Source organism: Sylvia atricapilla, chromosome 9 (genome assembly GCF_009819655.1).
Source record: "Sylvia atricapilla isolate bSylAtr1 chromosome 9, bSylAtr1.pri, whole genome shotgun sequence".
NCBI lineage: Eukaryota > Metazoa > Chordata > Aves > Passeriformes > Sylviidae > Sylvia > Sylvia atricapilla.
The window spans coordinates 2596708-2621756 of record NC_089148.1 but is presented as its reverse complement, the minus strand read 5'-3'; the positions used below and the strand labels follow the sequence as shown (position 1 = coordinate 2621756).

General features: G+C 38.5%; 1 long non-coding RNA gene across 1 annotated transcript in view; it reads left to right on the top strand.

The window, feature by feature from the left end:
- The window catches only part of LOC136364643 (uncharacterized), a 191537-nt gene that overhangs the window by 81561 nt on the left and 84927 nt on the right, over positions 1 to 25049 (top strand). The window contains exon 2 of the long non-coding RNA XR_010744192.1: positions 22711 to 22803. This is a non-coding gene — a long non-coding RNA (uncharacterized lncRNA). The remainder of the gene's footprint in view (positions 1 to 22710; positions 22804 to 25049) is intronic.

Here is a 25049-nt window from a genome sequence, read left to right as displayed (position 1 = left end):
CTGCCAGGGATACCAATGTCATTCTGAACAAGCCATTTAATATTTCTGTTCCTCACAGCTCCAGTAAGGAAAGGAAAATTGTGGTAGTTCTCTGCTTGGAAATACCACCTTTCAGAAGCCACTGTACTTATGCTTGTATATCAAGTATCTTTGGTTGCCTTGTTTTCCAATCTGTTCCTACGTTCTGAACCAGTATGGTAACTTTGGAGAAGAGTCCTGCCGAGGTCTGCACCTTGGTGGGTATGTCAGGTGCTAATTCTGTTCTCAGAGGGTCATCTGAGAAATATTTTAAAGACAATGAAATTCTGTGCCATTATCCTTTTAAACTCTTCTAATTCAACCCCCAAAAGAAACGGAGTACCAAGACTTTTGTCCCATCTACAGTGGGGGTGGGATGGGAGGTGATGCTCTTCTGTGTCTGTATACTTCATTACGAGACTACAATGACACACAAGAGATGGATATTCCTATATGAGCAGATGGTATCTGTCCATAACTCAGGCAGCCTGTGAAAGCCAAAAACTTCTGAAAATCTTCCAAGAATAATGACTTGTTCCCCAAGACAAACTTATTCAGGATGCAGTTACCAGACAGAATTCACCATTCTGCATTAAGAGAAGCTGTTTGAGCAAAGGCAGTTATTACATGCTATGACATTTTGAAAATGAAATTGATGGATTCTTCTCACGTCTGGAGCAGACACTAATGGAAACTCCCGTGAAAGTGCTGAGACCATTTGAAGGAGCCGCTCGAGAGCTGACTGCTGAAACAGCCCAGCTCAGCCAGGTCATACCACCAGCTCTTACTCTGGGGCTGTTGATGCATGACTCCTACCCGCCACCCATAAAGTCATCCAATGAGAAATCTGATGTGTTGCCAAAACCTTTAGGGGAGAAAAAAAAAAAAAAAAAGATGATGCATACTATTTAAACCACTTTTTTTCTGGTTTAGGGAAAAGTCTTGGTTTTTATGAAAGTTTACTTTCAAATCCCTTTCTTCGAAAAACTGGCGGAAATTTAATGTCAGGGGAGTAACAAGATTAAGTGACCACAGATACCTGAAGGATTGGGGAGCACTCATATTCCTTTGGCTGCCACTTTTTCTATAAATTCCCATTGAAACATTGCTCAAGGGGGTAAGCAGACAAAATTTTAGTTGTTAAAGCAAGCAAAAGAGAGTTGCATATTCTTGCTGTCCTGTGCCTTTGCTAACTCGCTGAACCCAACTTAAAGCAAAATTCAGATACTTGTCTGCTGGGATTTCAAATAAACCATCTGGCTAAGTAATGTGATAATTAAGTGTCTTGAATTCCATCCCACTAAATTGTCATTTAAAACAACAATGACAACACTTTGGTAGTTGAAGTTTTTTTAATTTTTTTTTTTTTTTTTTAATTCTATGCAAGTCATATTTAAATCTCAAAGCCTGGGTAGCTGGGCTGTCAGACAGACTCTTCATTTTGAACTGCTGACACACATTAGTAAAAATCTCATAGACACTATAAAGGACTGGTTAATTACTCATTAAACAAAACCAAAACAAACCAGAAAACCCTCTAATATTAAACACTTCAATGGGCCTTGTTTGGAAAGTACTCTTGGTTTTGCACATGCATTTATTATTCCTTAGTTTCACTGAATGGGTAGGATAGTTTTCTTGTATTGTTTGCAAACTGCTCATAAACTCTCTGCAGTAAAATTTGTTTTGTGGTTGTTCCTTGTTGACACTTAGGTCTGTTTGAAAATACATAGCTAAAATCCTGAATTTTTCCAGTACAAATGGTGAAATTTGGAAGAATTTAATACGTTTTAATGCTATATAAATATTGTGGAGTAATAAAGCTGTAGAAAGAACACTGACCAAGCATTGGGCCAGATCTGAGCTAGAAGATAAGAACACAGGGCTGAAGCCAATTTCCCCAATGTTTCCTCTTTACACAGACCCCTCTGAACACAGAACAAGCTGTTCCTCACAGTACCCCCGATGGAGCAGTTGGAGAGTTGTTGAGTGACTGAGAAGTGCTGGCTTACACTAATAATTCTAATAAACTTGGTGAGGAAACTCATGATAAAGTGTCACTGGAAAAATAATATCTTTACAGTTTCTATTGATTTTTGTGATGGGCACAAAAAGAGTTTTGAGTTTTTGTGGAAATCACATGATCTTAGTAAAGCGTTAGCTAATGGGTGTGATTTTGTGTGTCTAAGACCTACGGATGGTTCCCTTTTATCTGACATGTTTTAGGGAATAAAGTGAATCCTCTATTTGATATAAAAACCAGAATGACAAAGGTGCTGGCTTGAGATTATTTACTGTTAGTCACTGAGTATTCCTGCTTAAGCTGAGAGTTTGAACTAGAGGAGCCCCAGTGGCCTCTTTCAACCTGACCCATTCTTTAACTGTGATTTCTCATCATTACAGTGGTGAGGAAGTGAACACAATTACCAAGCACAGGATGGGAAAAGTGGTATTGGGATCTGTATTTCAACCAAGCATAGCAAAATACGATTTTGAGCAGGAAGTTGGACCAGATGCTCTTCAGAACTATTTTCCAAATTAAACCATTCTATATGAGATGTGTTTTAACTAAACCTTACCCTGACTGCTAGTCTTGGTTACCTGAACACTGAACTTCTGGTGGGGAAGCTCTTTGCTTTGGTGAGTTATGCTGGAATTAAGGAGAGAGGGAATAGAGAAGCCCAGGTAATTGGGTTAATTACCTGACATGTGGTAACACAAGTGATGGTCTGAACTTTGATCTAGAAAATTAGTGACCTGCTTCTCTTAATCTTCCTTTATTTTTTGATTGAATGTGAAAGGTCCATTTGTTTTTGATGTGTAGCAACAACAAATTATGGAGCATCAAAAAATGCTGTAAACGTGGTTTGCTGGCAATTCCTGATTTCATGCTAGCCATACTCAACCAGACCTTGTACTGTTTTATATAGTGCTATTATATCCTCTCTTTCTCCTGATTATACCAGAGAATTGCTTAATGGTATCTCTTTCAAATTATGTCATTCTAAATAGGAACGTCTATTAATTACTTCAGCATATGTTCTCAAGAGATACATATGTATGTATAGTTTCACAAATATTTTATGAACATTATTACTGATATTCCACTCAAAACTGGGCTGAGGGGGTGGTGGTGCAAAGTGCTTATAAGGAATACATGGGGATCTAGGCAGTTTAAAGTCTGTACCAAAAATATAAAAAAACTGTCAGGAGAATTTCAATAAAAAGCATCAATATTTTTTATTTTCTGTGGGTAGATAGACATAGGGTAAGAATAGGTATGAAAATCTCATATGTTTCATTCTTTGGCTGAAGTAAAGTAGAGAAGGGGCAGATAGATACTGCAAAGTAAATTTACAATGGAATCTTTTTCTAGGGAAGAGTCGAATGTTTAAATATTCCACATCCTTATTGAATGCCCAAAGCAAAGGTGCAACTTCTTCTGTAGCCCAATAAATTTTTGCGGTCAGGAGCCTAAGTAGCTCCCTGCTTGGCTCTCAGCAAATGAGAGCCATGATCTCACTTGGCATTGGATAAAATGGGGGAGCAGTAGGCTGCCAGAAAAAATCTGCAATTCTTCCTGGTGCTGCGACTGTAGCTCTGAACAAACGTTGATGAGACAGTGTCTCAGAAGTGAGATGGAACCAAATGAGGACACTTTATTAGGAAGCACACATTACAACTTACAGTCTAGTCCTGAACGGAATAGTTATCATATGGCGCTAATACGCATTTCACTCTTCTGTGGAGCAGGTCTGGGATTTAACATCTTGAGATTGGCTTAATCTAAAACATATGTGTTTTCTTTTATTGCACATATGAGTTCTGCATTTCCCTTTTTCCAAGAGCTAGGATCAGCATGATAGTGTGTTGTGATGAGAGAAATACAGAGAGAATTGTTGTGATATAGCTACAGAAACAATATGGGGCCTACAAGAAAATGCGTATGTTCTCCTTTATGGATTTATTTTGTGGTACAGATGGTGTTTCTATTAAGATTAGAAAGAAAAGTTTCCACTGTTGGTCATGCTAAGTGTTTGTCCCATCTCCAAAAAAAGCTTTAGTAGCTGAACATTTACTAAAATTTGCAGCAAAGGTTGAAGCAGCCTGAAATGATAAACCCTGAACATGTGTCTGTCTTCTACCATGGGAATGCTGTAAAGGAGGGTTCTGTCACAAAGCTTGGGATCACTCAGATTTTTGTAGGGCTTTGTGTCTGGTTCTATTTAAATCTAGCATTGTAAGACAAAGGACTGAAAAAAAAAATTTGAATAAAAGGATGATTTATAGCATTAGTTTATCAAAGTGGAATTAAAAAATATATATAACTTGAGAAGCATTTCATGTAAAGATGTCATTTCCTTTCAGTACTAAAATATAAGTGTATCCCATAATATATTCTTTTGTTATGTAGGGTTTCACTAGAGTATAGTACAAGATAAATTAATTCCCTGTCATAACAATGTGGTATATGCAATTCTAGCAGAATTGTTTGTCCAACACAATTTTCTTTCTAGTCAGAAGCCCCCTAACTGCCACGCTGAAACTGTCTTTTCTGGCAAAAGAAGCTCCCTTGATCAGTGCTACATACCCACAAGGGATTTTCTTTTGTCTCCTTTGGTCATAAGGTTGTTTTACTGTGTGAAACTAGTTCAGTATGGTAAATGAAGTCTCAGCTGAAAACTCATTATGTAGCACAGTGCCTCTCCCCAATGTGTTGTTTCCTTTTGCTAGAACCTCTGCTTTTAAATAAGTGAATATGGAAAGTACATTTGAACTATAAATAGGCTGTAAAGGAAAATCCAGAAAAGAGACTTGCTGTTTTTTTCTAAAAGGAATCAAACATCTTTCATGTGTTTGAACTGTTATATTTGCCTGGAAACTCCTCTTTACCCTCGTGAGAATTCTAGGGAATTTATTGGATGTATTTGAGCATGCTCACTGGTGTTAGGAAGTAATTCAAGAGGTTATCGAGACAAAACCTCCTATTTGATCTAACCTACATCTTTCTTTAGTCTTCACAAGACTGCAAACATAAAATCCTCTTTCGTTATAACATGTAACAAATCTGGAAAGACCATCAGATCCTGCTGTATATTTAAGATTGACCACGGTGTCTCCGTGCTGATACTCTAAATGGAAAGAGTGGGAAAAGAAAATGAGTAAGCCCCTGGCATCATCCTGCACAAACTGAGTGGAGGAGAAGTTTCAGTACCTGGTTTTAAGCAGACACTTAGGTGGTCACCTGCTGTGCTGCCAGAGGGGCTGAGCCTTGCTGCCGAGCCTTGACCAAACACACAGGCAGAGGGGCAGCCTTGAGCCAAAACTTCACCAGAATGTGAAATGTATACCGGGAGAAATGTACAGCAGTGCCGGCTCTTCTCTTTCTTTCTTCTCTGGGTGTCCTTTCAGGAGGCTGAGTAGATCTTCTTGTGTAGCTCAAGCTAGAAAAGTCTAGCTTAGATTGGCCTCAAGAACACAATTTTCTGAAGCTTTTCTGTATGTAAAATGGAAATCCTTCTGCAGCCTGCACCGCAGTGCAGCGTGGCCTTGGCTGAAAGAGTGGCACATAAGGTGGACATTGTTTACCAGTAGTATACGGTGTTTAATTTGGTTGGTGAGGTGATACCCCTAAGTGGCATTTGCCAAATAAAAGTGATTTGCTTTTTGGCCTTAGACTGTTACTGCTTAACCAGAAGAATGGGTTCTTTGCAGCACAGTCTCTAAATCTGCATTCAGAAACCTTATAGAAACATTCTTCAAATACAGAAATTCACAATGAATCTTTTGTAGTAGAGCTACACGATTTGAATTTCTTTGGCCACTGTGTTGCATAAAGTATGAACATATAGTTTTATTCTTCACTGGACAAATGTTTGAATTTTATTTAGCAAGTGGGTTTTCCAGTGCAGAATTGCATGTTCTAAAGATGGACAAAAATTTATGGGTTTGTGTACAAAAGAAGTGGATAGCAAGGAAAGATCAGTATAATTTCTTCTGACTGACTATTAAAATGTACAAGCTTAATTTTTGTGACATTTTATTGCCATGTGACTCGAAAACATTTAATGATGCATGGCTAAGCTTGTGTTATTATATATACAAATACATTTTTCAGTCTCTTTGTTCTCTGAAATGAACCAAACAGGAATCTGCATGTCAGATCCTTTGATGATGTGTCTTCTTATCACAAGTAGGGAAGTCTGGATTCCAGTCACTAATTTTTCCATCACCTATATTCAGGTTCTATGTCCAAACTACCCCAACATTTTAGAAGTCAACATAAATCTATCTCATACAAATATTTCATTTATATTGTTATGAGAAAAGCAACAAAAATTAGTCTTAGTTAATCTGAGTTAAGACAGTATTTTAGCTAAAGAAAACAGTTCCAGACAGAAACATAAACATGCTTTAATATCCATATGGTTTATCTTGCTGAGAAGCTACAGGAAGCTTGATTCCTTACACCCATTTACAAGTTTTAAAACCTTTCTAACTTCTAAACTTTTCAGACTTTAAAACCTTTTTAACTTTTCAACTATTCCAAACTTACATTGCAGGAAACTGCCTTGGCAACAAATGAATAATTTATGTGATGGGATTCCATGTTCAAATTCTGTGCTTCTGCAAATTATATGTGTGATGTTAGGAAATGTAGCTCTTCCTTTTAAAGAGGTTGTTTCACATTGGATAATAAGGCATTTCAACAATTGTTTTAAGCCATCTGTTTAAATAGAATGAGTTGTTTGAGGGTTGGGGTTTTTTAAGCTTGATTTTGCTTCTGCCTTATCTCTGAAGAGAACTGCTTTGCAGGAGAAAAAAGTGGATCTATAGAAGGTACTGCCAAGAGAAGACAAAAAACCAGGAACAAGAAAGAAATCCTCAAAAAATTGAGAACGTGTATTTTTCTTGTAAAAGGGATGGGTGTACAATTTACAGGTTAGAAACTTAAGCAAGGGAAGGACCAAGTGGGCTGTCAGACTGACAACTGTGTAAGAAGCAGTTAATCCAGGCGGGCCCGGGGGACATCCTCTGCTCCTCCTCTCAGAGACTGCACAGCACTTCTAATACCCTGTAACAAGCTTAAACCCATGAGAAAAGATCTGTGGTCGCAATTTCAGTGTGCCACAGGAGGAAGGCAGGAGACTTGCTGAGTCAAATTTGCAGGTGAGCCTCAGATGCAAGGCTGGGTGTGTGTGAGCAGGACAGTCCCACAGACCTCTGCCAGGCAGCCCTGTGGGGAAATGCCTTCCTGTCTGCAGTCTGGTGATCTGAAAATGCTTGAGCCAAGCATCACACAAACTTCCAGAGGTTTTTGGGGTTTTTTATCAGCCAAAGTGTTCTGTTCCTATTTCTAGCGACAGCTACATTTCTTCAGAAAAGTGCCCCAGGAGTTAGCTAATGTGTCACCTCGGGGAAAGTGCTGGGGGAGAATAGGTGATGGAAAGAAAAGCTGCTAGGTCCTGCAGCGATCAGTGAGAGTGCTGAAGCAAGGGGGAATACAAGCTTAATACAAAGGTCCTATTGAACCATTTTGTCACCACCCGCACAGGATATACTAACAAACTGTGTGGTTTTAGAAAAGTGCTCTCTGTCTGCAGAGAGGTGCCTCTTGCTCCATAACCCAAGCAGTTAGGTCAGACATATGAGGCTCTCTGGATTTTGGTCGCTGTGGCCATAAAGTGTGGGACTAGAAAGAGATGTAGAAAGGGGATTTTCCATGTTTTGCTGAACATCAAAGCAAATCCACATCTAACATCAGCAGCTGGCTTGTGCTATGGTTGAATGAAACAAAAAACAATTCAAGAACGCTTGTATCATTAGGACATTCTCCTCATTAAACACTTCCCAAAATACTCATGTAATAAAAAGCCAAAAATAAATGTTAACTGTAAATTTGAGATACTTAAGTATTAGTTTTTTTTTCTTTGTGAATATTTTTGAGAGAGGCCTGTTTTCGAATAAACAATGCTTGACCAAATCAGGTTTTTTAAGATGATTGTTAATCACGCGTATGTTAATATTGGCTTGTTTTAATTGATACTTTACTTCATTGAAACTAGTACGTATTAGCCTGGCTTTGATCTTTCTAAGCTGCTCTGAACTTAAGAAAACAAATGTTAAGGTCTTATACTAGGCCTTAATTTAACACCACCTTTGTAGCATTAGCACTGAAGCCGAGCACCTTTTTATACCTGACACTTTGCATTCCTGTTTCTCTGTTATTACCTTAACATGTGGTAACGAGACTGTGACAGAGCAACACAGCCAGGCTGTCTGCACACGCCTGAGAAAGCAACAACCTACTAGGTTTTATGCCTTTCTCATCAAAACACTGGCAATTTGAATTGACCCTTAAAAAGTTTGATGCCTCTTTGATTGTTACATCAAAACCTGTTTATTAGGCAGTGTGAGTTTTGATACGTGTCTGTCTTCAGATGCCTGGTTCTCATTACTTCAGATATTTAACCTGAATGATTGGTCAATTCCCATGCACGATTTAAAGAATTTGATGTAAGCTGAAATAAGTTAAATGCCTAATTTTAAGCATAGATAATTGAGTGACCCACTTCCTTTCTGCTTCAGACGTTCAAAGAGGCTTAATTTCAGTTTCTGATGGATGTGTTGCTGTTTTATCCAACTCTCTTAATCCCAACCTTATATAAACCCCACACTGGTGTATTTCTAAGCAGGAACAGACAGGAGTTTCTGTGTGCGCACTCAGAGAATGAATGCCACTTGGCAGCCTGAAAACTCTGAATCAGACTGAGTAGTTTTGTTCCTTGGGCCTGATGGGGGTACAGCATCCTGTGGGTGCAGAGGAAACATTCCTTGTGCACTGTCTGACTGAGGGTGATGGAGCTGTTGGATAAAGCAACTGCTCTGTTACTCCTGGCTTTCAGTGTGGCAGCTCCCAGGCCTTAATCCTCTTGCTGCCCATATAAATTGCTGTATAACTCAGTGGGTTTACGTTCAGACATGAGTGCTTTTATCACTTTCTTAAAGAATTATCCTTTCGGTGGTGCTGAAAAAGAACAGTAGTACTGTGATCATTGTCTTCAGTAAAGCTATATCCTCTCCACATTAGCTCACAAATTATGTGACTCCAGGGCCCCAGAAGGTCAGCTCTGAATCCAGACTTTTCTCCGTGTGAGAAGCTCCTTCCTTGGGTTTCATCTCCTCTCACTCTAGAAATGAAGGCCAAATGCTAAGACTTGAGAAGGATTGGGCTTGTACAACTGGAGCTGGGTGATGTATAATAGTCTGTAACTGCTTCCCAGTTCTAAAGATAGTGATGCTTGAGCTTTGATGGAAATAACTCTGGAGCACAGCTATAACTAGCATCAATCCAGTGTGGCTCTGCATTTTAAAGGATTGTCTTATCAGAAGCTATGCCATCCAGTATGTGGCTTACCCAAACAAGCTTTTCTATGAGCACCAGAGTGCAACTTTATGGAGCCTGTAAATCCAATGGATTTACATCCTGCAGCATTAAACTCCTTCTGCCCTTATCTTTTGTTTCTTGCACTTTCCCTGTCCCTTGTCCCTTTGCTATGCTGCCAGCTATCCCCACAACTCTTCACCTTGCTGGGCTGAAAATAATTCTGCAGAATTATCAGTATATTTGGTAACTGTGAGTGTAATGTAAATGAGAGTATAGGTTTTCATCTCTAAAAATTTAATGTGAATGCCAAAAAAACTGACAAATACTAACATTTTTGTCAAGTTTTCAATTGCCTTTCCCCCACAATCTTTGAGGTGGTTGCAGTGAATCCAGATCTTAAATTACAGCAGCTCTGAGTAAATGAATCAGATTGGTGAAAGCTGAGAATATTGGAAAACTAAGCAGCAAATAGTTCTCTGCAGCACCTAACAGCAATGGTTGATTTAGAGGAAATGTCTGTCTGCTTGCTGGGGGTGGTATTAAAGCACTTAACTTCTCCTCCTTTATTGGAAGGCATGAGTAAGCTTTGATATAAAAGTGCTGATAATTTTTCAGCCTCAGTAAACTTTTACAAAGCTTTTGTGAGCTTTGATATAGCCATAAAGCAAGGGAGGTTTATACCATATCCCAAGTTTGTATACTGTATCTCAGGTTCAAGTGATATTCTGGAAACCCTCGAGCTTTTTCAGAAAATTGACCCGGGTTCTTGTGCATGAGCACTTTTCCAATATGCTTTACAGTAAACTTTTTGATTGCTGAGATTTTTTGTCCACCATGACTAGAATCATGTAAGTTATTTTTTTTCCTTTCCTGTCTAAGCCAATTAATTTCATGTTTGAACCAAGATGTCATTTTTTCCAAAGGCTGTAGATGCTAGCAATGTCAGTGAAGACTCTAGGAGCAGCAAAGACAAGATCAGTTAAATAATATCAAAAATAAATCTGGTCATGGACTTTTACAACAACAAAAAAGACATTATCTTTATATGGAAAGGTTCTTCAGTACCACTGTGTTAATAAATTGCTTTATTCTTGTTTTCCTTCTTTCCCCCTGAAGGTCTTATGTTGATAATTCTATTCTCTAACACCTAAATTTAGTTCTGAATCAAGTACAGTAGCTCAATAGAACACCACACATTAAGATCCACGTTGAATTTCACATGACAGGCTTTCCATTTGCTGAAGGCTTGGGGGCTGTGGTTTTAACAGTCATCTCACATTTTGGTTGAACACAGTTTGATGCACGTCTATGAAATTTGTGTTTTGCTCACACAGGGGATGATTCAAGTCTACAGCTGTCGCAAACAGTATGTAGGACCTAATTCATGAATAAGCTGTCAGTTACTATAATCCCAAAATAAAACCAAATTACAATCACAGGAGGAAATTGGTATGAAATACAAGGGTGGAACAAAATATTAATCCCACCAGTATTAAATTTGGACACAGATTCACCTTGAAAATTAGTGTACCTACCTCTGCCTCAACTTGTATTATTGCAATTGTATCTTTGGAAAGCACACCTCACCTATGAATCTAGAATTTTGAACACTTGAATAGCATTATTTACCCTCAAAAATACAATAATTCATTTGCAGTGCTGTTAAAATAGTTGTAATGGTAAAAACAATGCAGTCACCTAGTCATGCTGCTGTGCCTGTGTTTGTCAGCAATCTGCATGTAAGACAAATGCTCAAAAACACCATGTAAGGAAGTTACTCTTTGATAGCTAAGATCAGGCTTCCTCAAGAACTTAAGAAACCCAACAATCCTTTCTGAAAGCGTCTGATGTTGTCTCCTAAGGCTGGGAAAGAAGCATCCAACACAGAATATACTTTGTAGCAGATTTAATTATGTCACCCTTCTGTGGGCAGGACTGTTCCCATTTGGCCATAATATAGTGTTATTCATTTATTTACAGAAGTTTACTGATGTAACATTTCAGACAGTCAAGTGACATTTTTAGTCTTTTTCCAAGTCTGAAAATAACCATGATGGGCCAATTTTATGGAAGTGCTGTCGCACTGAAGTATTTTGAAAGCTATTATTTGATCTAATTGTATGTTTTAATACCAAGATAGTAGAAAAATGTATGTATTACTCAGATAAATATGATCCAGAGTTAAATATATGTGTGTGACATATAACTAATTAGGTAGTACTTGGTGAAGAGTAAAAACTTACAATGATTTGACCCCAAAAAAATGTTGTACAGGATTAGACAGCCATTTTTTTTTTTTTACTGAAGTAAGTAAACTTCAGAAAATACCACAAGAAAACATAGTAGTAGCTGTGATTTTGGAGTTTTTCGAGTTCTCTTATTGCAAAAATAGTCCCCTGAAAGACCATTTCCCTTCATCTCATCTTGTATGTTCATTCTCACTTGGGCTTCTCCGGCATAGTACTTTTGGCTGTGTGAATGTCATTATGCTTTATTTCTAAATCTTATTTCTAATCTAGATTTAGAGCATCAACAGGAATTCAGTTCCCCTGTTTTTCTCCTTTCTGTGACACTTGAATAACGATCTCCACCCTCAGCCCATTCTTTGGAAAGAAACCTTTCCAGCCAGAGCTTCAGAGGTACCAAGGTGGCTCCTCGTATGAACTTACCTTGCTCTCTTATGCTCAGAGCTTGTTTGACAACCCAGTGGGACTGAGGATGTGCATGTGGTGACACATGTGCCTAATTGCTGCAGGCTCAAATCTCAGGGGGTGTGTGTGCCCCACTTTATACCAACCGTTTGGTCAGAACAGTTAAATGCTAATCTGATCATTATTAGTGCAGTGTAAGAGTTACAGTTACAGTCTGGCTGGTAGAAACAGGTGCAGTTCATAATCATCCATTTTTTTTTTCTATGGGAAAGCTCCATCTGTAGCCATTCCTGAATGTCACGTGTTGCACAGGATTATTGTGTGGCACAGTTATTTAAAATCATAAATTACTGCATTGAAAATGAAGCTAAATCTGAACAAGCTTGGGAAAGAATGTGAAGGACCCGTCACCATGTGATAGCAGCATAGTTTTTATTGAAGACCAAAAACATGCAACCTGCGTGCCTTGAAACATACATGAAACCAGAACTTTGAAAAGTGGAATATCACTGCTACAAACAAGACCGAGGAGTTGTCTGAGGTAGTTAAAGCTCCACCACACAGTAGTTAGTTCATGTAACTTCAGTTCCAATTCAACTGTCTTTATGTACAGATCCCTCAGGTGCTCTTTTCTAGTTTTCTTCAAGCTTGTTTGGATAAGTTTGAACAGTGGTGGTTTGTTCTGAAGCAGTCAGTCCTTCTAACAATGCAAAGAATTCATCTTTTGTCAATGCATACCAAGTGCAACAAATGTGCTGTTCTGTACAGCCTGATTGATTCAGTGGCTGTTTTTCAGCAAAGCTGATGACTGCATTTCCAAATCGTGAAAATTTAACACTGCTGACATGGCTGGAGATTTTTTTTTTTTCTCATGTGTTTAGTGACAAATAGGCTCACAGTTTAAATTGTTGCTATTTTAGAGATGCACATTTTTTAATTATAGGTGTTGGATGTTAAGACTACGTGCCTTACTTTATGGATATACATAGTCATACTTGGTTTTATTTGGCATTTAGGGGAAATGTCATACCATTTTCTGAAATGTCTTGAAATATTTAAAAACCACTTCTGGCCATAGTTTATTCTTAATTCTCATAACCTTTAATTTATATTTTTGTATTCAAAGAGAGGATCTCGGGGAAGTCACAGTTGATTATAGTAATATTATCAAGATTTATTTTGGTTTATTTTATTTTAATCAGCTTTAGCATAATACCTATTTACTTTTTTAAAGTTGCACAGATTTTATATCTAAATAGAAATTGTAGCTTTCGATTCTTTAGATTCTTGTTTTCATACTGATACATGTTCCTACATCAGAAATTGACCCTACCTCACTTTTATTATGAAGCCTTGGGTGATTTTACTTACTTATGTATGAAATATTCTCTTTCCCTGGAAATATCCAACCCTTCTGAAAGATCTTGCTGCAGCTCATTAAAGACTATTACCTATAAAAAATATTATGAGCTGTAAAGAAGTATAACTTGAAGAGATATGAAATAGACTGTTAAACTTTAATTACATCTAATCTGTCAGACACAGGCTGACAAAGACCAAGCTTTATTAATAAATTTGCAGATGAAAACCACTGAGGAACCTGCATAGAAAGATGGACTCCTAAATTCGTGACTGTAGATATAGAGGGGGTTCCAGGCAGAGAATGATAAGATTGTAGTAAGTATAACACTTTTAGGTTAGCTTATTTTGGGTTGGGCTTTTTGGGTTTGATTTTTTTGGTTTGGTTTGGTTTGGTTTGGTTTGGTTTGGTTTTTTGTTTTTTTTTTTGTTGGTGGTGGTGATGTTGGTTGGTTGGCTGGTTGGTTTTTTAATGAGATTTTGTTTGGATTCTGAGGATAGATCTATGCTCACATTCCCTGGAATTCTGTCTCCGCTTTGGTGTCAGTGATTCAGCAGTCTGCAATGGGCTGATGTTGAAAGGTGCACCAGGAGTGTTTGGTTTCCCTTCCCACTCAGTCCTAGCAAAGAGCACTGTGGCTCTCAATGCCAACATCCTGTGCATGTCCCTGAAGAGACTGTGCTGCAGTTACCTTTGCACCAGCCAACATTTAATCATTTCAAACATCATCTTTGCTCTGTTACTGTAGTTGTTGTCCACAGAGTGATCTATTTGATATAAGTCCTCAAGTGCTGAGCATTATATTTCTTCTGTTTTATTCCAGAATTGGCTTGAAAAATGAAAATTAAGTTGGAATGTCTCCAAACTTTGTCAATACATGAGAAAACTAACAATTAACAATAAAAATTCATGCAGATCTTGTGATCTCATAATCTCCAAGTTTCTTTAGTTTTAGTATCACTATTGATCAAGTGGGTTTGAAACTAATTCTTCCCCCTGGTGAATGGAGAAAATTAATGACTCAGAGCTATGCCTTCCACAGTCTGTCTCTTAAAACACTGTGTTTGAAACTTTGAATGTAGCATTCACAACTAAGGGAATTAGAAGCTTCAGGTCTTTATCTGAAGTTTCAATTTTGGTTTATCAAAAGGTTTCCTGTGAACTAGCTTAATTTAAACTACTTCCTAAGAGAGATTTCTGCCAAAACATTCATTCTTCTCACCTATAGAGTTGCACGCAGGCTCAAGAAGGTCGTTATAAAATTAATAACCTCTTGGTGAGTCCAGATACACTACAAAGGTTATCAGTCATTGTATCAAGGGTATCAGTCTCACAGTGGCATTTCACTGCCTTCATGTAAAGACCCTGCTGCAGCCCAGTGTTGAAGTGGCTGGGCAGATGTTTGGGAGCACAAACCATGGAGACTGGTGTGAGGGCTTCTAGAGGCTGCAGACTTTGAACAGAGATAAGAAAAAAGGAGACTGTGGGTGGCCTGTGAATTTTCTGGAGGTGATTTTATACATGTACAAATTTCATCTTAGTGACAGGGCTTGAGTAGAGAGTGTTCAAGAAGTGCTGTAGTACCTTTGTCCCAGACATATGGTGAGTAACTTCCAAGTGCATGTAAATGATCCATTCTTTCCTTTGATGTGACTTCACTGGAAACAAAGCACAGATAAAAGGTCCTCTAGAGTTTATTAAAAAATCACTAGGCCAAATTGGAAACCCTCAGGACATAGTCATATCCTTTAAAACTGCCAAGTGTATTTAACTGCCCCTGATCTAGGGCCTTCCCTTGTCCTACATGACAAAAGTGGTGCTCTCCAAGCATGATAAAACTGCAGGTCAACAGGATTTCATTCTCTGGTTTGTTGCTTTTAGGTAAACCCAAACCATGCTCCTTTCTGCTAAATTCTGTTTTTCTTTTTTGTGTCCTCTCTCTGACTCTCACGTCTTCCTTACTAACTATTTCAGGACAATACAGACTTTTCAGGCTGATCGGGTAATCTGGGTGACTGATGAAATGTTAAACATATTTTCAGAGGTAATTTCTTGCAGGAATAGTTTGTTCACAGTTACACAAGGTGGTATTTAGTGAAACTGGACAGAGACATCCTTAGTATGTCTTGACAATTAAAAAAATTTGTAAAAAGAGGAAGAAAATCGACAACTGGTTTTCTGTAGTAAATTTAGTAGCAAACACAAAGTCCTTCTCTTGTCAAGTTAAAATGTGATCATTGCATTTATTGTACTTGCATTTATTCCAAACTGTCTTCACAGGGTGAACATAATACAGGTTTCTGAAAAATGCTTTGTCATGGACCAAAGCATTTAGTAAACAGGCTGTATTGTCTGCACTCTCAAAGGCAGATACACATCCCACTTGGAAGTGTATTGCACAGATCCCACCACTGTGAAATGGGGCTACATGCCCAAGGCATGTGAGGAGGAGGAGAGACAATGCCTGTTTAGTCCTCTCGCTGAGCACACGGGTTCAAGTGCCACTGCTGCATCAACCTGCTGGAAATCAGCTCTGTGGAGAAGGCCCTGGGGGTCGTGGTGGACAACAAGCTGTCCGTGAGCCAGCAGTGTGTCCTCGTGCCCAAGGAGGCCAATGGGATCCTGGGGTGCGTTGGGTGGAGCATTGACATCACACAAGGGCTGATCCTACCCCGCTTCTCAGCCCTGGAGAGGCACATCTGGAGTGCTGTGCCCAGTCCTGGGCTCCTCAGCACAAGACACAGAGCTCTTGAAGGCGGCCCAGCAGAGGGTGACAAGGATGGTGAGGACACTGGAGCATCTCTGTTCCGAGGAAAGGCTGAGGGAGCTGGGACTGTTCAGCCTTGAGATAACTGAGAGGGGACCTCGCCAGGCTCTGTCAGTGACTGCAGGGAGGGCTCAGAGCACAGGCTCTGCTCAGTGGGGCTGGAGGCAATGGGCAGAACTGATCCACAGGAGGTTCCAGCTGAACAGGAGGAAGAACTCCTTTACTGTGCAGGTGACCATGTAAAGGGACAGATTGCTCCGAGAGGCTGTGGAGTCTCCCTCACTGGAGAATTCCACAACTGTCTGGCTGCAATGCTGTGCTGTGTGCTCTGGGGTGACCCTGCCTGAGCAGGAGGTGTGTCTGGATGATTCGCTATGCTCCCTTCCAGCCTCCCCCATTCTGTGATTCTGGGAAGCTGGGTACATGTGGGCAGCGTGTTTCTCTCGGGGTAACTGTGTGCCTAGACAAGGGCCCATATTTTTGATATATAAATAATGAAAACCTACTGTAATTAGTAGCAAGTGTTATGAAATAAAGAAACAACATGTTTTTTTTTTTTTTCTTCAGACATGGTAATTACTGGAATTACTCTCAGGATTTGATTATATTTTTTAACCCTGATTAACCTTCTGTTTGGTCTAAGCTGAACTGTTTTACCTACCTTGTTATCAGGTTGCATGACCACTAATGTGAAAGTTAAATTTGAGAGATGATGGAATTACTCAGTTACTTACAAGGCTGTTTGACATAGTGGTTGCATGGTTTTATGTCTTTTATTTGAATTACAGTTTATATGCAATCTGACAAAGCATAAAAAATGAGAACATGGGCATTTATCTAAACATGTTTAATAATACTTCATATGGTATTAATAACTTAATGATTAATATTTTTATTAATTATTCTAAATTATTGTTAATTTGATAATATTTAATACTACATCATATGGTCATCCTTTTACCTTAAGTGACCATTGCAAATTCCTCAATCCTATATTCTATTCCTCACTTAAAAAGGTATCTGTCATTTTCATCTCACTACAAAATCCACGATTCTCAATTGTTTTTCTGTCCTGTAGGCATAGTTCACATGTGTTGACTGGTTAAGGAATGACATGTGGCAGGATGCATGATGTTTTACTTAAATAATGTGACCATATTAATTATCTACTAGAACAGTCTAAACTCTAGAGTGTGTAGCTGCTAACATCTCTTCTTGGTGTCCTATTTTTTTATTTTTTTTTAGCATTTAATTGATTCTTACATTTTCTTTTAGTAAGAAACTTAGTGAAACTTGTTTGCAGCAAGCCAATTGTTTTTAATATGGAAACTATTTTCTTAATGGAACCGAAATTTTACTATGAAAATGCAGACTCTTTGTGGTTGTGGCTAAGACATTTGATTTCAATAAGGCAAACTTCACAGTTTATTTTCTAATGCAGAGTTATTCCTGGTTATATTTTTAATTGCAGGGTCTCTAGTAGACAATTTATGTAGGCTTCTATGTTTTGTTCTTTCATTTAGAATAGTAAATGTTAGAAAAGATACTCAATGGAAGCCTCTAGCCAAGAATAAGATAAAGCTATTGCCATTTAGGTCTTTTATTCTGTGATAAAGTTTTAAACTATTCCAGAAAGACATAGTTGTCTCCTAAAGAAGCTTTTGTCTATGTGAACGGGTTTGTTTCTGGTGATATCTGGGGCCTCTCTGAGCTGCAAGCAAATAAGAAAAATTTCTTGTCATGCCTGTATGAAGAGCAAGAGCTGTGGCAGAAGGCTGTCCTGTCCTTTGGCATTCTCAGTGGCCACTGTGTCACCACAGGAGGAAGGCAGGGAGCTGTTCCAGGAGCAGGAGAACTGTTAGATGAGGATCAGGTTAATAACTTAAACTACTTCTACTGGACCAAAACCGTGAGGAAACATACCCAAAGAGACAGATGATGACTATGTGAAGTGTTAGACAGCCAAAACACTGGTTCAAAAAACCAGGGCTTCTTCTGAGAGTTTACCTGACCATCTACCGAGAGATGCATCGCCAGTACCTCCTGTCTGTGTTTGGGTGTGCTGCAGCACAGGGAAGAGCTCCAACGTACAGCCAGGGCACATCTTGACTCTTGTGCAACAGCACAGCTGACACAACTGCTCACTGACCATAGCTAACTCTGGGAAATGTTCAGTTTACACTGTATTTGGGATGGGAAATGCCCAAGAAATAACACCGAAGAACCGCTGTGCGTGTGTGGAGGCACAGGATTTAGCTTCAAGGTCTTAATAGGGCTCTACATCCAAAAATCCTCCTGAAAGCGCACAGGAATTTTCCTTCCCCCATTGGCTGCAGAAATAACGTACTGTCACCATCCCATCCACCAGCAGGGAAGCTTCTGTATGTTCACACTTCAGATCCTCCTCCTGCTCTGCCTGCCTATTTTGACTTCTATAAGGCAGTGGTACCAAGGTGATAACTGATGTTTCCCGTCAAACAACCACCCTGAGGATTTCAGCCCTCTCTAAAACACCCCCTCTGGCAACTGGCCCCAGCCACTCTGGCATGACAACAAGGGCTTGAGCCAACCTGAGCCCACAAGCCTTCTGTCTCCCTGCCACTGGATAAACCCTCACAAACCTCTCTGCACACCACCTCGTGGTTTGTCTGATTTCATTCCTACACCTGCTGATATTTTTATCAGATTAATGAAGTCTTTATATAAGCTTCATGGAAGCTCCAGTCCATATACAACACAGCAGTAGAAACCAGAGAAAAAGGAGATATTGCTGGTGGTGCTATGCATAATCTTTCTAGTCTGTTTGTGATTTTAAAATAGATTTGCTCTTGAAAGGCTTTAATTTTGATTTAAGGAGGGATTAAAATTATCTTCTCCTTCAAAATGAGAGGTGAGAAAGCCTTTTCATTGTTCTGTTTTTGGGGAGTCTTGGTACTTTATTCCAGCCCACAGCTGACTACACAAGGACATAGAACAGAAGGAAGGATAGCTTTCACCAGTTTATCTGTTGGCAGTTTGGGTGCATGTTGGCTCATACTGTAATAAAACATATCTTGCCTCAAGACAGGTCATGTTAAAGGTTGGAAACAGTACAGATTTTTGACAGATAATTCGATTTTTTGAAGTTTCATACAGAAAACTGTATTGGAAAATTTACATGGGTGAATTCTCTGGCTTCTGTTTATCTGTGTTTGGTTTAAAGATTGTCATGGGTGCAGAGGAATGTTGGTATTTAGCAAGATGATGTAGACAGTACCACAGGTACTGTGCTGTCTGGTAGCTTTGTCTTTGCTTGGGGAATGCAAATTCCATGGATAGATTTCTGCTCTGTTGTACCCATTTTTATTACACGCTGTCATCACAAAATACTGTACTGCTGCATCTTGTTCAGACATCAGTCAGAGGAACTTTGCAGCTTCACCTCTGGTTTCACTGTGGTGTTCATCAAATTTGTGGCTTTCAGAGCCTGTTATAAATATATCAGCCCAATTTTGCAAGCAGCATTTAAGTACCTTTTATGTGATTTTGTTACCCTTTAATACATCCAGAGGCACCAAGGATTAGTACAACAATTCAAGTGTAAGGGCCCTAAAATGCTCCTAGCTAGTGTTGATGGTACAAAGCTCACACCATTGGCACTCAACATAAAGAAGCATCCTGGGGTGTAATAAGGAACTGCAGGCCACATTTGGGGGTAGCAGAGACTCAGTAATTTGAAATGAATTTACTTATGGAGAAGGAGAAAAAAAGTCAGACTTCTGCTACACTCCTAGTTTCTATGGATTTTATACATAATTACAGAGCATAGAATCCCGGGGTCAGTTAGGTTGGGAAAGACTTCTGAGATCATGGAGACCTGTGACCCCACAGCACCTTGTCAACCAGACCATGGCACTGAGTGCCACATCCTAAGTCTTTCCCTAAACGCCTCCAGGGACAGTGACTCCACCACCTCCCTGGTATTCTTTTCCAAAGCCCAATCACCCTTTCCACGTAAAACTTCCTAATGTCCAACCTAAATGCTATATTGGATCTATCAGGATGATATCAAAGATGGCTGAAAATAAGGTTAAAAAAAAAAATTAGTCTGCAACTGCAGCATTTATAAAGGGCTTGAGATAATATTAGTGCTGAAAAGGTGGCATTTCCAGAAGATGCAGAGATTTAGTGGTCTTCTTTATAAAGCTTCTTATTGAGCATCAGCTGCAATCTGGTTTCTCCAATGGAAATATTTAGTATTTTCTTTTTCAGAGTTGGTTTTTTTTTTGTATTTTACTGAATTTTTTTTTGAATGGCACTGTTCAGTTATATTTGGACAATAGGAAATATTTAGACAACACTTTAGAATGAATAACTTGTTAATTTGAATGTGATTATTAATAGATACCTCATGTATTACATACTATAATGGTAGAATTTATTTTTCAGACAAATAAGAAAAGACTGAAAAAATCATTCCCTTTCATGCTAAATCTACTTAATATTAGTGGGTTTTGTTATTATTCTTACAGCCCCTCAAGCAAATCAGGCTCAGATTCTGTCTGATGTGCATTTGTTTGTACTGAAGACATTAACTTGTCTAAGAAGTGAATATGATAAAGGATCATACTTCAAAACTATGAATGTATTCCAGCTTTGTGAATCAAAGACCTTCTGACAGAGCTTTTACTTGTCAAAATAAAATATGTATTTTAACATTTCTATCTGCATACTCTGATGTATATCCTCTTCCAACCCATATTTAAAATGTCAATTGCCTAACCCAAATTGAGAACATCCATATATGAAAAGACTTTGTCTACATGTTTGGAATTATGTCATTTTTACTTCAAAAACGGGTAACTTAAAACAAGACTGTACAGCTTCACTTTAATGCTGATGTTAAAAGCCATAGGTAGTTCCTAAATGCTTCACTAATTCTTTTATTTTAATTGGAGCAAACTTTACTGCTCTGTCACAAGTTCATGTTTTTTCTATCAGCATTGAATCACTCTCCTTTTTGGGGTTCTGTATGAGCACATTGTACTGATAAATTTAAAATGGGTGATCACAGGTCACAGGGAGCAACACATCTACGTCATGATGGTTTTCAAAGACTTTATGAGACAGTATTATGGCTCCAGATTTTCTCAGTTCCAGAAGATTGTTTTAACCAAGGGATTATTATTCTCTTGAATGAGCTTATTTCAGGCTCTCAGGAGTCATTTCAACTGCAGACCCTGGAGGAGACTGATCCCTTTTATTCTGGTGTCTCTTTCTTCAGAAGCCCAGAGACACAAACACAGCAAACCAAGCAGGGAACCACAGGAGAAAACTCAAAGCATTTTCAGTTAAATACCAATGGTATGTTAGTATTCACTTCAGCCAGCTTGCCAATCTCACCGATTTGCCAACACGAAGAGTATAAGAAAAATTTGCAACAACAGCACTGTGCAGGTCACTTTTAGGTAAAGAAAAAGTCCTTAAAATCCTAAACCACCTCGCCGGCACTTGAGCAGAGATCACATTTCCTCTCTGTATAAACCTCATCCTTTTACCAACCTGAGCGTGTTATTTCTCGTTTGTCAGAGTGACAGCAGCTGGGTCAGCTCTCTGTGCCATGACAAAGCACAAAGGGGGAGACAGCCTTCACTCAGAAAGCGGGCAGCAGCTGCCGGGGGCACGCTGCCGCTGCTCCGCACACTGTGATCCCGCACCAAAACGTGGTTGGTTTGTTTGTTTGCCCAAGAATAGGTTTGATCAAAGATCTCGGGGCTTATCTGTCTCAATATTTCTGTCATTGATTATACAGTGGCTGTGTTTTCTAGGTCACTTGCGTATTACGCGTGTATGTGAGCGTGTCAAGGAAATGTATTCGCTAATGTATGTTTAATGCGAATGCATCTGAACTGTTATTCAAACAATGAATATTTCTTACTATTTAATATGTCCCATTCAGCTCCTTTTTGGAAATTAACATCTTTTTATATATATTATCCATAATCCCAAATACTATCAGCAGATATAATAGGTTTAAAAAACCGTAACATTTACAGTTGAGCCTTATAGTCTGATGCATGTTTTTCACTAATTAACCCATTTTAGTTGTTTTGTATCCCAAGACGCTCTGTATTCATCATTTATATGCTCTATTTAACTCTTTTCAGGCAGAAGACAATATGAATATATACAAGCAAGCTTCTGCATATGTTACCCTAGTGAATTGCTCATTCTTTGATGAATGTGCTAGTTGGAAAGTGATTATTGTAGCTGAATAGAAAATTCTTGTTCTCTTGTTTAAAAAAACAACCCCCAAAAAAGGCATTTTTTCCAGGACATGGTGTTCCTAAAAGAGGCAGATTGACTCTATATGAAATTTAAAAAACCCTTATACCAGAATTCCCATTTTTTTAATAAAAAGAGGTTTTCAAATTTGTCATTAGCGCTAATATATAATAACACTGGAATACTGTAACTGTATTCTGTAGCACTCCTAAGCAACAGACCCTGCACAAACACTGATGTTGCCTCTCTTTTGTCTCCACAGAATCTCTGAATGTATTTACATATTTGGAAACCTGTTTTACCCAAAAATATTTGAATCTGAAATGTGTGATTCCTATCCCAACACACTGATATGGTAAGTAGATGCTATTTCTTTTGCATAATTCAGTAACTTTAAACAGAATTTTAAGAATTTGAGTTATCTGGATGTTTTAAACAAACAGAGTGTCCCTGTAGGAATTTTTTTTTTTTTTTCCACACCTGGAAAGCAAAATGCCACTGACCTTAAGAACTGTAGTTCAGTGCTAACTATCTCTGGCAACCAATGTTTGTCCCAGTTGTTCCTCGAGTCAATAACACTTTTAATGTCCAGGAGCTTTGGATGCCTTGTTGTGGTGTACACGTCCTTAAAACAGATTTGAAAATCTCAGCCTGCCTAAGTAATAACACAGTTTCTCCTTGGATGAAACACGTTATTAAGTAAGTATAATGTAATCTCCAAACCTTTACCTTTTCTTTTTATTGAGATGGTTATCTGCGGTTGTTTTGTTGGACATGGGTTTCATGTGACTGGACAGACAAACTGAGATCTCAGCACTCAAAGCCTAACAGTGAGGTAAGTCAGAAAAGGGGCAAAGGAAGAACTCATGGTGCTTATGGAAACCTCATATTATATGCTGCAGCATTTTGAAAAATATATATTTAAAAATCTGAAGTCATGCAAGAGTAAACTCCATTCAGTAATGCATCACAAATATCTGTACCATCCCCTCAGAGTACAGAACATGTGTTTGCTGTGCTGGCTGCTTTTTGTCTGGTTCAGTAACATGAGATGTTACAGTTCCACGGTGGTTGTTAGCCTGATGGACATTTCCTGAAGTCACTAGTACTAGATTTAGAGAAAATACATATGCAGGATGATTGCTTTGAGCATAGAGAACTTTTAAATGGAGGAGAATTAAGTCAAATATTCAAGCTGGGTTTGTGATTTTATTTTTTTAACTATAGACTGCTTTAGACTGAATGGGAGACTATGCTCACTCTCATTCTTTTCTTATTCTGTATGCGATGAAAATTTTACTGTTATTTACTTTATTACATTGAAAATGTGAGGTATAATTAGATTGTTGTTTCCATCAAAACCTATCCTAAACCTCCTATTAGAAACAACATATTTACTTCACTAAAAGGGCAGCCCAAGAAAAGTAAAATATAATTTAATGCCTATAAGCAGGTGAGTGAGGATCTTAAATCATCCTTACTCGAAGAACAGAAATTAAAATAATTCCCAAATCAAGCACAGACAGAAGACTTCAAAAGAAAAATTTGAGACTGGTTAGAAAGGGAGTGAGAAAAATTTCTGTTTGGAGCAAATAATTATCTCTTAGGATTTTACCCCATATTGTATGGATGCACTGGTACCCCATTTAGCTTGGAGCACAAATCTTTCATTCAGTACTAAAGTCTTTCTGTTTCTGTACATGAATTACCTATTCTGAGGCAGCATCATGCATTTACAGTCTTTTTAATTTATTGTTTTACAACATGGCATTAATTTTTGACATTTAGTAGTCATCAATGTCTCAATGTCTGTGTCTGCTTATTTTAAGGGAAATTTCTCTCTCTAATATAGCCAGTAATATCAGATTAATCTGCAGTTTGAACTTTGTTGTAAAAAATCTGTAACGATGGTAGTTCTTTGGGAGAATTCAGAAATAGGTCATTTATTCAAGAAGACACAGAAGTAGGAGAAATTCTTTCCTCCTTTGGCATTTCTCCCTTTTTCCTTTCATGCATTTCATATTACCAAAGTGCATTTTTTCCAGCACTCAATTTTTACCAGTACGTTAGAATGGTTTTGTCTTGCTGAGATTTGTTACATACTCATGTTTTATTGTAATTGACAGTTCAGGGTAGCGCTGTCCTTTGAGTTTTGTATTTTATTTTCTATTGAAATGCTTGCTACCGCATTCTGATAATCTCTGCCAGTGAAAACAGACAAAAAAGGAAAAGGAGGGTTGATGTCCTCATCTTAGAAACACTGCAAGGAGACCAAAGATCAGAAAGACAGACACTGGAGGAAGAGTTATTCAGAAGTGATTTGTGAGCAAATGTAAGAGCTGCCTTCCTTTGTGGTTAGTGTGAAAGTCCAGTCTTCCATTTGCCTGGGGGAGCTCAAAGGGATTCACAGAGGGGACCATAATTCCTAAAGATCCATCATACAAATCAATAGCTTGGGTGAATTTTGGCTGTTTAAAGTTCAGCACAGCATTTCAGGCCTGATGACCCCAAATAGGCATTTACCAGCTTAGCATTTATCCATATTCAAGTTTAAAACTTTGGGCTTTGTGCAAAGTTAATTATACATTGCACTACGTTATA